Genomic DNA, 14550 nt, shown 5'->3' with positions numbered 1-14550 from the left:
TGCGCGGGACCGTCCCTTATAAGAAAAAAAAAACGCCCAAAAAAAAAAAGAAAAAGAAAAAAAGGAAAAAACAAAAGAAAACAACCAGTGTCTAGGCAAAAGAAGACAGAGACCAGAGACCGTCAATGTAGACTACAGCAGAATGGGGAAAATTGGATGGGTTCAAAATATATTTTGTGGGGCCAGCAGGTGGGGTATAGTTAAGGCGCTGGGCTCCCACATGGTTGACAGCGGTTTGAGTCCCAGACCTAGTGGCTTAAAATTCATGGCAGGCACGTGTGTGTGCGCGTGCCCAAAATCCTGAGAGGAGAATGGAGGAGAAGGGGTTCTGGCATAGTCCCCCTCCCCACCCAGGGGTGATTTCTCACTTTCTGTCTCTCTGCATCTCCAACAAATACACAGGCCCTATAGCAAAAATCTCTTTAAAAAAAAAAATATATATATATATATGTGTGTGTGTGTGTGTGTGTGTGTGTGTGTGTATTGCAGGTAAAAATGAAAGAACTTACTAATAATTAAATGTAGAACGGAGATAAGAGGATGAGAGAAATGAGACAGTTCTTAAGTCAGGTCTTGAACATCTGGGTAGACAGTGCTGTTTATTAGCTCAGATGGGGAAGACTGAGGAAGATATGGGCTCCTGTGAGAGAATTAAGATTCCCACTGCAAACATATCAAGTTGGTATTCTAACAGAAATCAAGATAGGAATATCAAGTATGTTGTTTGATAAAAGACAGCCCAGAGCTAGGTTTATAAACTTGAGTGGCATGTTTTATCAACAGAACTTGATAAAATCAAACTGATAGAAAAGAGGGGAAAATGAGGTAAGCCTAGGACCAAACCCTGGAACATTCCCCATTCAGAGGCCAAGGAGCAAAGCCAGCAATGGAGCTAGAGAGGAAACAGCCAAGCAGGTAAAAAGAAACTGTGTATTGATGTCAGAGATACCATTTTATCAGAACTGCTGATGCTAACTACAATCGTTCCACTTTACATAAGCTTTCTTTGCCCTGCTTTATGAAAGTCCAGGTTAAAATGTCAAAGATTAGCCCTAAGCATTACTTTTTAATTTTTTTGAGAGATTTTTGCTATAGGGTACCAGAGAGACAGAAGGAAATCGCCCCCTAGAGGGGATGACCATGCAACAATCCCTTCTCCTCCATTCTCCTCTTGGGATTTTGGGCATGTATATGTGCCCCGCTTGAGTTTCAAGCTGCTGGGTCTGGGACTCCAACCACAGTTGGCCATGTGGAAGAATCCAGTGACATAACCATTTCACTATCTGCTGGTCCCAACCCTAAGCATTACTTCTAAAAACACCCAAATACTTAGAAAACATCCAGTAGAACAGAGAACTGTACTGAATGTAGAGGGGTTATGCAGATAAACAGAAAACTTATTTTCTCACGAAAGGACTATAGTGTAAATAAATTGCTTAAAAATTTTAGCCACAGAATAAAAATTCCATAGAAAAAATAGAAGGAAGCGGAAAAGCTGGATGAATATAGAGAAATCTGGGCGAGGTATACTCTGAGAACTACCTGGCTAGGAATGGAGGTAGCTATAAAGAAGAGCCATAATAAAAGGTACATCCAGGTCATCACCTGCCCTCTCCTACACTATTTTCTCCACTGTCGCCGTTGGTCCCCATTTTAGCCTCTGCACATTCTAGTTTCCTTCCTATTTACTGTGTCTGTTCATGCCTTGACTCTTTCTTCACCTGATCAGTTTTCATAGTTTTGATTCCAACTGATCTGTCCCATCAAATAAGACAATTTTTAAAATATTTATTTAATTTTATTTATCATTAGTATTATCATTATTTTTACTTTGCACAGAGCATGCACACTCATTAGAGAGAGAGAAAGAAAGAAAGTGAGAAAGCAAACTGCCAGGTCTGGAACTCAAACCATGGTCGGCCTTGTGGGAGTTCAGCACCCCTATCACCATGCCACCTGCTGGCCCCACCAATAAAACATTTTTAAAGTTTGCATGGGATAAGGTAATAGCCAGAAAATTATTTAAAATACTTTTAAAGATTCTAGATTTACAAATAAATAGTACAAGACTATAAATGTTTACATAGAGGAAGAAAACAATGTATACATTTGTCCCCTCACCACCCACCCTTTTCTTGACAAGAACAAATCAATGATGGTTATAGCATGAGAATTTCAATCCTAAATCTAAGATTTCAGAAAATTGACTTCAGTTTCCTCCTTTGTGATACCAGGAAAAAGGCATACTGATAAGCTATACTTTAATAAAGAAAGTGTTCTTAAATGAGCAGAAACTGCAGACAGTAACACACATAAACTAAGATGATCATGTCAACAGTAGTCACATAAATTCAGCTAAGAAGGATTAAATTTTTATTCAACTCTAAAGAAGCTTTTCAGAGCTGTTAAAGACATACTAAAAATATCCTGACATTTTCCTGGAATGCCAATCATACCCACATATCATAAATACTGCTACTGCCCCAAACCTTCTTAGAGGAAATATAAGGGAGAGGATTGTGTCTCATGGGCCAGACTCAGGAGGGCCAAGTGAGTTTCCAAGAGAGATGCAAGAAAGAGAAAGTACCCCAAGTTTAAAAAGAGACACGGGTAATACATTTATGAGGATTTCTTCCCCTGACCACCCCAAGGATATCTTTTTCTTTCTTCACCATATTACAAATTTGTGATTACTTATAACGAGTTGTGGGGACTCCCAAGGTTCTCCTGATTCTTCCATATCTACAGAATACCTGATTCCTTGCCTCCCACCTAATAACTGAATTACCTTTCCTGGGGCCACCTTGTTGAACCACCCAGTTGTCAGGTGGCTCCTTCTAAGGAAGCATAGACAGTTGTTGGTGTCAAAGGATGTTGTGGTCTTTGGATATGTTCCCGATTTGAATTTCAACCAACTCCTCACATCTCTCTGATGGGGTACAGTAATAGAACAGAAGTCAATGGGAGATCAGCATGCACTCAGATTCCAGATTCTGAAAGGGAACAAAAATCAAACCCTCCATTCTTTGCCTCTTCACCATGTCTAATAACCAATATGCTAGACACCAGGCTTTAACAGCCCATCAAAACTCAACGTAAAGTAACACCACTCGGTAACCACGTAACAAGTATTACGCACTTTATGAATGCTTACATCTATAATACAAATCACAAATAGGAATATTTATTAAATTTTATGCTTTATAAGGCCAAATTATCTGCCATTTTGTTAAAATTTACTTTATCCCATGAAGTGTTCACTAGTATTTAAATATCCATGCAGAGCAGTGGCTTACCTTTCCTGATACAGATAAGTTCGTGTACTCCACAGGTCCTCTCTCCACCTGTTAAAGAAATGTTCATTAGAAGGTGAAAACTTAGAAAACAGCCTAAGAAGCATTTTAGCTTAGCACCTAGAAATGACCTCAGAAAAAAAAGCTTTTCTAATTCTCTTTAAACCATAGCCTGATACTCAGAATTTTCCTGAGCATCCCAGAAACTAAGGTCTTATGAAGTCTTAGGTCATCAGGAGAGTCATGATGCATTTTTCTACATTTTTCTATGCAAAAATGTGTCATGACTTTCCCAACAAACCAATAGAATGAAGAAGCTTCATTCAAATATGCTATTTCAAATGTCAAGCTTCTCAAGAACAGAAATCACTTGGCCATTCCTCCAGCACTTGTTCCCATGATCCATCAGGAAACACTGCAAGGGAGGACCCAGGATGTATTGTATCTGAACACATCCAGGCAGGTCAACCCTGCAAAGGCACTACTTAACATTGTATCACATACACTCATATTGTAAAAACTGAAGAATGACACTTTCCCCATTCTTCAACTACTCACTCTTATAAATTTATAATTAGACAATTTGATAGCATGATTGTAAAACAAATTTAACCAAAAAAAGACTTCAATTATTTTTTAAAAGTCTTATTTTAATGTTTCATTTTCGAAATCTTCGTTTATTGAACAGGAAGACATGAATATAGAAAAGTGCACACATCTATAAAGGTTCCGTGCAGTTAACACAGAGCCAGGGCCTGAGTTACTACAAACTAAGGCAAGAAACAGAACTTTACCAGCGTCCCAGGAGGTTCCTCATGCAGCTGCCTAGGCACTAACTTATTCCCTGGGATAACCCCTCTCCTAAGTTCTACTAAAGCTTATTCGGTCCGTTTGTAAAACTTACATAAACAGAACCAAGTGGATATTTGAGGGTCTTGCAGCATTCTACATTGTATTTATAAGATCCATTTTATTACTTGTGGTTGTGATTCATTCCCTTTCATTGCTGTATAGAATTCTACTGTGTATAAATAAATAAATATATATATATGTACATACACACTTACATATGTATATATGTACACACACACACTTACATATGTATATGAATTTCAATTCTATCATCCATAAACATTTCAGCTGGTTTGAGTTGGGTTTGTTATGAATACTTTTGCAATGAACCTTTGCACACACATTTCTTTGCTGCCCAGATGCATGCCTTTCTTGTGGACAAATACCCAGAAGAACTGCTAGGATACAGAATAAGCGTATGTTTAACTTTAAAAGATAACAGCAAGGAGCTAGCAGGAGGCATGGTGGTTGAGGTACTGGATCTCCACATGGCCAATTGCAGTTCGAGTCCTGGACCTGGCAGCTTGAAAATTACACGGGGCCCATGTGTATGTGTACTCACCCAAAATCCCAGGAGAGAAGGGACTGCAGCATAGCCATCCCTCCCCAGAGGGGGCAATTCCTCACTTTCCTTCTTACAGTCTCTCTCTCTCTCTCAGGTGAGCACACGCCTCCAATGGGAAAAAAAAAAAAAAAACACTTAAACAAAAGAAAAAGATAATGGCAAGTGGTGGGATAAAGAAAATAAGTGCAAATATGCACAATAGAATAGTATACAATCCCTAAAAGAAGGAAATTATGAATAGTATACAATCCCTAAAAAGAAGGAAATTATGCCCTACTGTAAATGAAAAAACAAAAAAGTCAAACTCATGGACATAGAGAACAGAAAGGTGTTTATCAGAGGATAGGTTGGGGATGGGGAAAGATATATTTTATCAAGGTAGAAAGTTTCAGTTAGATAGAAAGACCTTTTATAACCTACTGCATAACTCAGTGACTACAGTTAATAATACTGTGTTGTATATTTCAAAATTTCTAAAAAAAAAGTATTTTAAATGTTCTCATTATAAAAATCAGTTAAATAGGTAAAGTGATAGACATGTTAGTTTGCTGACTTTAATCATTTCACAATGTTTACACATATCAAAACTTCACACTGTACCCCAGACATATATACTTTGATTATCCTAATTTATAATAAACATAATTTTATTAGTTACTATGTAAATGTATATTTCCTTCACTTAGAAACATGCCACTGCTTTAATTTAAACTGAAAAAAATGTGCAGTGTTCTATATATTTGCACTCTCAAAATCATGCCTTCAATTACTTTTAAACTTTACATAATAAAAATATTAAATAACTTAATTATTTCATTCAATATAAAAGCTTATTAGGCATTTCAGTTACAAAAACCAGAAATATCTTACAGCCTTAACATGAGAAATAAAAACCATGATATCTACCCAAAAAAGTAGGTCATCTGGGAAGCAAGCTACAAAACTAGAAAACAGTATTTCTATGACTAAAGTAGGTTAGATCTGCACCCTAAATTGGTTTGAACAATGCCACTGCTTTCTTATTATGAACTATACAGATTCATCACTGATTGTCACAAAGATAGGCTTAACAAGAAGAAACATCTAACTTAAATCCACAATTACAAAACAATTATTATTCAGCAAAAGTCCAGCATAAAATAAAGCGTTAACTGGAATCTTATGCTGAGTAATCACGGATCACTTGCTGAAGAGCTAGAATCAAATACACCGGTACGCTGCATATCTTTAAAACTGAGGAGACACTAGTCAAATGACTTAAGATTTACCAACTTTTAATAAGAAACTAAAAATTAGAGGAATCACACAACAATAATATAACTGTAATGTATAATGAGGCCTGTGACGCTTCCACAGGTTACTCGGAGATGTTTCTCCTCTATAGTCATTAAGGCATATTCTCTAGAAGTTAGATTTGTAACGTAGTTTGAGTTACCTGCTTAAATTCATTTTATGGGGCGGTACTTTTTAAAGCCTGTAGTTAAAATCAGACTCTCCTCCATATTTAATACAAATTGGTTAGGTTTTACTATATGTCTTTAATCTCAACTATAACAGCATAGTTTTTTAATAAAGCTTAGTATGAACACGAACAATACAAACTATTATATTCTAAGGTTTTTCTCAAGACTTTGGAATGATAAGGAAAGTTAACTCCCACTTTTAAAAGTATTCAATTTATCTATACTCAAATGAAAGAATCTCATAAATAAAAAAGCTAATCAAATAATTACTATATTTTAAATTTATAGTCAAGTGATAATTGTCGAATATGTCAAAGTACTCACGAAAATTTCCTAACTAGAAAAAAAGCAAGTAAGACTGTTCTCTACTGTTTTTTATATTTGTCCCCAGAATTCCTACCACTATGTACATATAGAATTCAAAAGCAGTCATCTTTACTACTAAAATGGAAAGGAATATTAAGGAAATAAATCCCAGGTAATAAAGTAAAAAAAATATATATATATATTTCTTTAAAATTACATAAGAAACACATGAAAAGTTAAATAAGTGTTATTTAATTATAAGATTGTGTCCTAATCCTTCCCAACACCAGAAACAGTATAAGGGGGAAAAAATGCATCCTATATGATCAAGGTATATGTGTTAACATACATATCTGTTTAGAAGTCAAATGGCTTAAATATTGACTTGGAAGTCATGACTCATTAAAATATATCATGATTTTCCTGATGACCCAGTACTTTTTCAATGAGTGAGGTAGCAAGTTTTACACAAACTGTATGCCTTATCTTATGCACAAAAGTACACCTGAAAAACTAAAAAAAAATGGTACATTTGTAAGTAAGAGGCAAGACCTTAGATATGGTGGTGACTGGAAAAGTGGTTTACTGATTTTAATAGTATAATGTACAAGTGGGAATGATTTAAAATTTAAAATAATCAATCAATAGCTTTAAAAAATGATTACTCTCATTAAAATGAATAAACACCTACAAAACGAATTCTTATACAAACACAAATTTTCAATATCAAATTTACTTCCAAAAAATGGAGATATGGAAGACTATATTAGAATGACAGAAGAAGAAACTAGAACTCAGAATTAAAGCAGTTTACTGCATTATTTTATAAAGGAACTGAGGCGCTCAAGGTTAAAGTTGCCCAAGGTCACGTTAATTGTTAGAGCAAAAAAATAGAATGTTATGTTTACTGTAGTTAAGAAGATAAAAATAATTTTTTCTTATTTTTACTTTAAAAAATGAGAATTACTAAATTGCTTTCTAATTCTTTGAGGCAACTTAAATAAAAGTGAATTTTGCAAAAACTACATTTGGAGACAATATTAGCATTGCTCTTGAAATAATCATCTCAGCAACATGGAAATGAGAAATAAAAAATGACAAGCTTAGTCAAAGTAACCTCTTTTCCCTCAGGCAAACCCATGTAGGAACATAATGTATACTGGCATAATGCCCTACAAATGGCATAAGTAAAGAATATAATAGGAAATACACGTATGTGGACATGTGTGCTGTGACCGTGTGCATGTGTTTGTGAATAACCATATACATAATTGTCAGTGTGCTCGGGAACTGGAACTTTTTTTCAAGGAAGAAGGGAGATGATAAAATATGTACTGTTTTACATGTCTACATAAGGAAAATGTGAGTGATGTAATCCCATTAAATTACATCCAGGAATACCAATATTGGATCATCTGAAAGTCATAACTTATTTTTCTATGTTCTTCCATGCAAAAATGCATAATGACTTCCCCCTCGATCCAATATATTATTCAACCCAAAGCCTGAGTTTCTCTAAAATGGATCAAAGAATCCCTTTCAAAATACACTTTATTTTGTCTACCATGTTTATGCTGGCCATTAACCTAAGCCACCATAATTTACAGGTTCTATTATTTCTCCTTGGTTAACACTGAAAGTCAACTGTAGAAAAGTCTCTTTTTTTCCTCAATTTTGTCAGCAGGGATGTGTGCTCACCAGAGAGACAGAGACAGTGAGAAAGGGAGAGAAAAAGCATGGGAAACTGTCACACCACAATCCCTTCTCTTCCATTTCTCCACCCTATTGGGATTCTGGGCAGGTGCACACATATACCTAGTGTGTTTTTCAAACACAGGACTTGAACCATGCAATTAACCACTTGGGATCCAGTGCCTTTAACCACCAGGCAACAGGCTTGCCCTAGAAATGTCTAAAGATTCTTTTCCAAAATACATCTATTAAAGTAGTCGCAGTCTTTAAACTAGTAACGAGCTTCACTTATAAATTCTATTATAACTGATTCTTTTTCTTCTTTTTTTCTTTAGAGAGAAAGAAAGAAAGGAAGAAAGACAGAGATAGATGTTTCTGACAAGGTCTCACTGCCCCAGACTCCAGCTTGTAACGATAACAGACATACACAACTGCATCCAGCCTGTTCTGGTTGTCCTGGAAACTGAGCCCAAGCCTCCCTTCTTGTTTCATATGGTTTACAGCCTCCCAAGTGGTCACACTATGTGTGCACCACCATGGCCGGCCCTAGACATGAAACTTCTTCTTGTTCTATGTGGCTTACAGCCTCCCAAGTGGTCACACTCTGTTTCCACCACCATGGCCGGCCCTAGACATGAAACTTAAAATACTTCTTTTTAATGTTGCCAAACATCCTCCTCCCAATCAATGTAGCACATTTATACCACAGTCACTAACCTCTACTTTTAGTTTCGTCTCTAATTAAGGCATTAATTCAAGGAATAATACCACTATGTGGCTTACAGCCTCCCAAGTGGTCACACTCTGTTTCCACCACCATGGCCGGCCCTAGACATGAAACTTAAAATACTTCTTTTTAATGTTGCCAAACATCCTCCTCCCAATCAATGTAGCACATTTATACCACAGTCACTAACCTCTACTTTTAGTTTCGTCTCTAATTAAGGCATTAATTCAAGGAATAATACCAATTTGAATCCCTAACTTAAGACAAGGTATGGTATGGAGCCAGCAGATGGGTAATGGTTACGTTGTTGGACGTCCATATAGTCTACTGCAGTTCGAGTCCTGGACCTGGTGACTTTAAAGCTCACGCCAGACATGTGTGTATGGGTGTGTGTGTGTGTGTGTATTGCCAGACATGTGTGTATGGGTATGTGTGTGTATGTGTGCATGTGTACACCCAAAATCCCAAGAAGAGAATGGAGGAAAAGGGATTGTAGCCTGGCCATCCCTCCTGGGAGGGATTTTTCACTTTCTGACTCTGTCTCTCTCTTCCTCTCAGATGAGTACACATGCAAAAATCTCTCAAAAAAAAAGGTGTGGGGGAAAGATTTGGTTTCTAAACCGAGCCAGATTTCAATTCTAAAGTCAGCATCACCTAATATTGCCTTGTGAATCTTGTGCTTGTTACTTAATATTTAGAGAAAATAAAATAAAATAATGTTTAAAGCAATAACCAAAATATTACCCCAAGATAAGGCCAGCCGATAGCCTGGTAATTAAGGAATGTGGATTCCACATGGCCAACTGTGTTTCAAATCCAGCCCAGTGGTTTGAAAAACGTTCTGGGAACATGTGCATGAGAGCCCAAAGTCCCAAGAGCATGCAGAAATGGAGGAGAAAGGATTGTGGTATGACCACACTCCACTGGGGATGTTTTCACACACACACACACACACACACACACACACACTGCCCATGCCCTCTGGCAATTAAAAGAGGAAAACAAAACAAAAAAAGTAACCCCAGAATAGAAAACTTTTCATCTTTTACACTAATTTTGGTGGATTAGCAGTAGCTGCTTGAGAGGGACGCAGAGCAGTGTCACTAAGGATTCTGAAACAGAGTCCATAACTGGAAGGGAAAAAAAAGATACTTCATGAAACAGATGTCTGTGACGTCAAGAGAGGGAGAAGGGGTCCCACCCATGACTGAAATAACGAGTAAGTGGCGGCTGGCTCATGGCAAGCATGCCAAAAATGTTAACTCCTTTTGCCTTCTTCACAAGTAGAATACAAAATTCAAAGAAAACGTTTAAACCCTGGAAACAGAAAAGATGGTTTTCTTCTCTTACCATCAATGACCACTAAAATTCGAACGTTCTCCCATACAAATATTCCAAAATAAGTGCGAATCTTCTCATCCATCTTGTTCTCTTTTTTAAGTTTTACAAAAAAAGAAGAAAGAAACTAACAAAAGAACTTCCAGACTTCAAGACTTCTGGGAGTTATCATCCCAAATTGGAAGGCTTGTACTTTCTATTGTTGCTATGCAATTACTGTAGGGTTAAAATAGTCTGAATAAGCCAACTCCTTTCTATATTTTTATAAACTCATTTGATCTATAACATTCCTATCCAGGATCACCCTAAACTTCACTACCACTCCAGCATCCCATAGAACCCTCAACTACCTCTCTACTCATAACAAATATGCTAGAGCACTTGATAATTTGCAAAGCATGCTAAATGCAGTATCTCACTTGAGCCATATAAGTTTTATGTACTTATTCAATAATTTTTTCTAAGAGGTTTAGATTTTATAAAATTAAATTTACTATTTACAAGTTAATCCATTTTCCAATTCATGAGTCATTTTAATTCAGTGGTTTAATTGTTTTTGACTGTTAAAGCTCATTAACATAACACTACAGTATTCAGTAAGTATGTGCTCATAAAAAGATGTATTCTATTTCATTGAATTTTCTTGTTAACTGAAAACAAAACCAAGCCTTTTTGTTTTAACCATTGCACCAGATCATATTTTTATACTACCATATGTTACTTCATTTGTAAGTTCATAATACCAAAGATAATTTAGTTTTTCATATCTTTTATCTCATGACTCAAAATATTACTTTGAACAGCAATTTGAAATAGTTATAAAAACGTAAGAAAAAACTTCTGAATATACATACGGCTGGCTCAAAGAAGTTTGCTTGTAAATAAATTCCTAGTCGCAGCTTACTGTGTTTTCACTATTTCCTCCTTCTAAAAACAATAAATCGGGGATTCCATTCTTTTATTTCAATTAAGTAAGACATTATTGCATAATCAGACAAAATACATATACAATTATTTTACTCAAAGGCTAGAAATATTTAATCTGTAGTAGTTTGGTCAACCTTTCATTATTGTATGTAGGCACATTCATGTTAGGTAATAATCATCTACAATTGGGAGGAGAAGAATGAAATCAGCTAAATGGAAATCAAATTCAGGAAGACAATCTATTATACCGTATATACCCTACATACAAACATCTTTTTGAAGAAAGTGATAATGCAAATTCTACTATACAACGAACTGCATAAACGAAGTTGATACAGTTCTCTCTGCTTTCCCCATTGGCATGTACCGTTGCAATCTAATACTCCCTTAAAACAATAGTAAATGAAATCCAGCTACGCCTCGAGGGTTTTCTTCTTGTTTCTAATTTTGTTTAGTGAATTAGAAAAAGAACCCTGAAAAAACTGTAAATTACTCCAAAATAGTTCCAGAAAGTCTGAACAAATGTACCCAAATCTACTAACATATCTGAAGTCTCTGTAAAACATTAGAAATATTATCCCTGCTATAAGGTCAAAATATTCTTTTAAGAATATCATTGATGAAACTGAACTGTAATTTCCCCAAAAATAAAATGTTCTATAAGTTACCTCACTTTACCTCACTTTGCCGTAGATAGGTGTGACACTCTAATTATACTATCCTATATACATAGTAATGACATCTAACAGTAACCATGGAAAGCAGGAAAGGGGTTGATAATCTCTCTCAAGTTTAACAATTATCATGTTTCACTGCTTGGGTTTTTTTTTTTTTTTAAGAATTATTGGGGCCAGCAGGTTATGTGGTGGTTAAAGGCGCTGGATTCCCACATGGTTGACCGTGGTTTGAGTCCTGGACCTGGTGGTTTGCTTTCTTACTTTCTTTCTCTCTCTCTCTCTCTCTCTCTCTCTCTCTCTCTCTCTCTCTATATATAAGAATTATTTTTTTTAACTTTATATAGTTATTTATCTTAATTTGACCAGAAGGAGACAGAGTGAGAGTAAGAGAGAGAGAGAAAGTGGGGAAGCAAGCCACCAGGTCTGGGACTTGAACCGTGGTAAGCCATGTGGGAGTCCAGCACCTTAATCATTACACCACCTGCCAGTCCCTCCACTGGATTTTTTAATTCAATATTTCAAGTTGCTTTGAAAGTCCAAATCTGCCTTAGAAATGCTGGCCCAAACTAAACCTAAAAGAGCAACTCAGAATTCTGCTAATAATTTAAAATGTGTGTGTGTGTGTGAAAGTGTTTGGCAAATTATCAATATAAGACACACTATGAAGAAAAAGTATAAATACATGCATACATACTTACATAAGAAGTTAAAGAAGTTTAACCTTCTTTAACAATTTTTAAAAGCGCTACCCAGAGAGATTAAGTTGTTAACGTTAGTATAGCAAGCTAAGGTTAGTACAGTAAATTAACAATAAAGGTGCTTGCTTTTTTTTTTTTTACTTCAACCAAAACATTTTGCAAAGAGTCTTCAGACATTCTTATGGAAGAGACAGGAAGTTATAAACTGGAAAGAAGGGCATGAGCCAGATTATCAAGGACCAGTTTCATCCTGAGGTTTTAAATAATTCAAATTTGCATTTGTACAAAGATAACTAGCACTTGTGTGGAAAATGAATTGGGAGGAAATTTAAGACCAGAGGTAAGACTAGTTTGTGATTTCTGGTATATATATATAATCATTATACATTTTTGTGGGGTATGGCATGTTTTTTTTTAAAGAATGCATACATTGTGTAATTAAATTATGGATGTACAGATTCATCTCAGGAAAAAAAGAAGCCAATGAAAGACTCTTAATGAGAGACTGGGGCACAAACCTAAGTATAAGCGTGAAGCAGCATCAATTAATCTGAGATATAGACTTGGCAGGACTTGGTGATCAAAAGGCATGGGGAGACTTAAAGGGGTAGGATTGATACCAGGTCTCTAGCTTGGGTGTCTGCTTATTTTTAAATGCCACTCAGGTGGTGAATTTACATGGAGTGGAGTAGTATGGAGGCTAGATTTGGTGGTTGCAAATGACAACTTTAGTTCAGGATACTCTGAATGTCCAAATTCAACATTTTGGATTGCTCTAGGTCACCCAAATGAATGGCAAAGAGTCTTCAGACATTCTTATGGAAGAGACAGGAAGTTATAAACTGGAAAGAAGGGCATGAGCCAGATTATCAAGGACCAGTTTCATCCTGAGGTTTTAAATAATTCAAATTTGCATTTGTACAAAGATAACTAGCACTTGTGTGGAAAATGAATTGGGAGGAAATTTAAGACCAGAGGTAAGACTAGTTTGTGATTTCTGGTATATATATATAATCATTATACATTTTTGTGGGGTATGGCATGTTTTTTTTTAAAGAATGCATACATTGTGTAATTAAATTATGGATGTACAGATTCATCTCAGGAAAAAAAGAAGCCAATGAAAGACTCTTAATGAGAGACTGGGGCACAAACCTAAGTATAAGCGTGAAGCAGCATCAATTAATCTGAGATATAGACTTGGCAGGACTTGGTGATCAAAAGGCATGGGGAGACTTAAAGGGGTAGGATTGATACCAGGTCTCTAGCTTGGGTGTCTGCTTATTTTTAAATGCCACTCAGGTGGTGAATTTACATGGAGTGGAGTAGTATGGAGGCTAGATTTGGTGGTTGCAAATGACAACTTTAGTTCAGGATACTCTGAATGTCCAAATTCAACATTTTGGATTGCTCTAGGTCACCCAAATGAATGTAAGACTAGACAATCTAGTTAGACACAGGTATCTGGGCACGGGAAGTGATTCATAAGATAATATGCAGAATTCCATAAAATAATCTAAGAAACCCGAGTCAAATATATACTACATTCAGGTACTATACAAAACCTAAGAGGTCAAAAATGAAAAAGACATTATCCACTAGGACTTTACAGACAGGTCAGGAAAACAGATTTGTAAACAAATGACCACAAAACTGTCCAGTGTGTACAATTACAGTAGCATGTATAAAGCAGACAATGGCAACAGGGTTGAGAATGCAAAACCATTAGGTGGAGATGGAGAGAAGACTAAGAAGTATTTAATTGACAGAGAAAACCTCAAAACACAAGAACTAAGTCAACAGGCTGACAGAAGCCAGTTTCAGAACAGTTTATATGCTAGATAACAATGACACATTTTGGTAGGCTAGAACAATAATTCCCAATCTGGTATCTACCAGACTGCTAGGATAACAAGAGGTATCAGTAAACATCTTAATATTTCAAAATGCCTTTTCGAAACTGTACCGTTACCTAAGTGCTAACTTGTTCACCTCTGAGTAGACTCTGTTAG

General features: G+C 36.0%; 1 protein-coding gene across 3 annotated transcripts in view; it reads right to left on the bottom strand.

The window, feature by feature from the left end:
* Nucleotides 1-3342, bottom strand: part of SYT14 (synaptotagmin 14) — a 203216-nt gene extending 199874 nt beyond the window's left edge. For 2 of the 3 annotated variants that reach the window (XM_006159337.3, XM_014591944.2), the window contains exon 1: nt 3297-3340. The gene's annotated coding sequence lies outside the window, so the exon portion shown is untranslated. Of the gene's footprint in view, nt 1-2788; nt 2994-3296 lie in introns of all 3 variants that reach the window. The other variant, XM_027776116.1, reaches the window with a different exon arrangement.
* Between the last annotated feature and the right edge of the window lie 11208 nt (nt 3343-14550).

This window comes from Tupaia chinensis, unplaced genomic scaffold (genome assembly GCF_000334495.1).
Source record: "Tupaia chinensis unplaced genomic scaffold, TupChi_1.0 Scaffold000627_1, whole genome shotgun sequence".
Classification (NCBI taxonomy): domain Eukaryota; kingdom Metazoa; phylum Chordata; class Mammalia; order Scandentia; family Tupaiidae; genus Tupaia; species Tupaia belangeri.
Note: the sequence above shows the minus strand (reverse complement) of the source record. Positions and strands in the feature narration are given on the sequence as shown.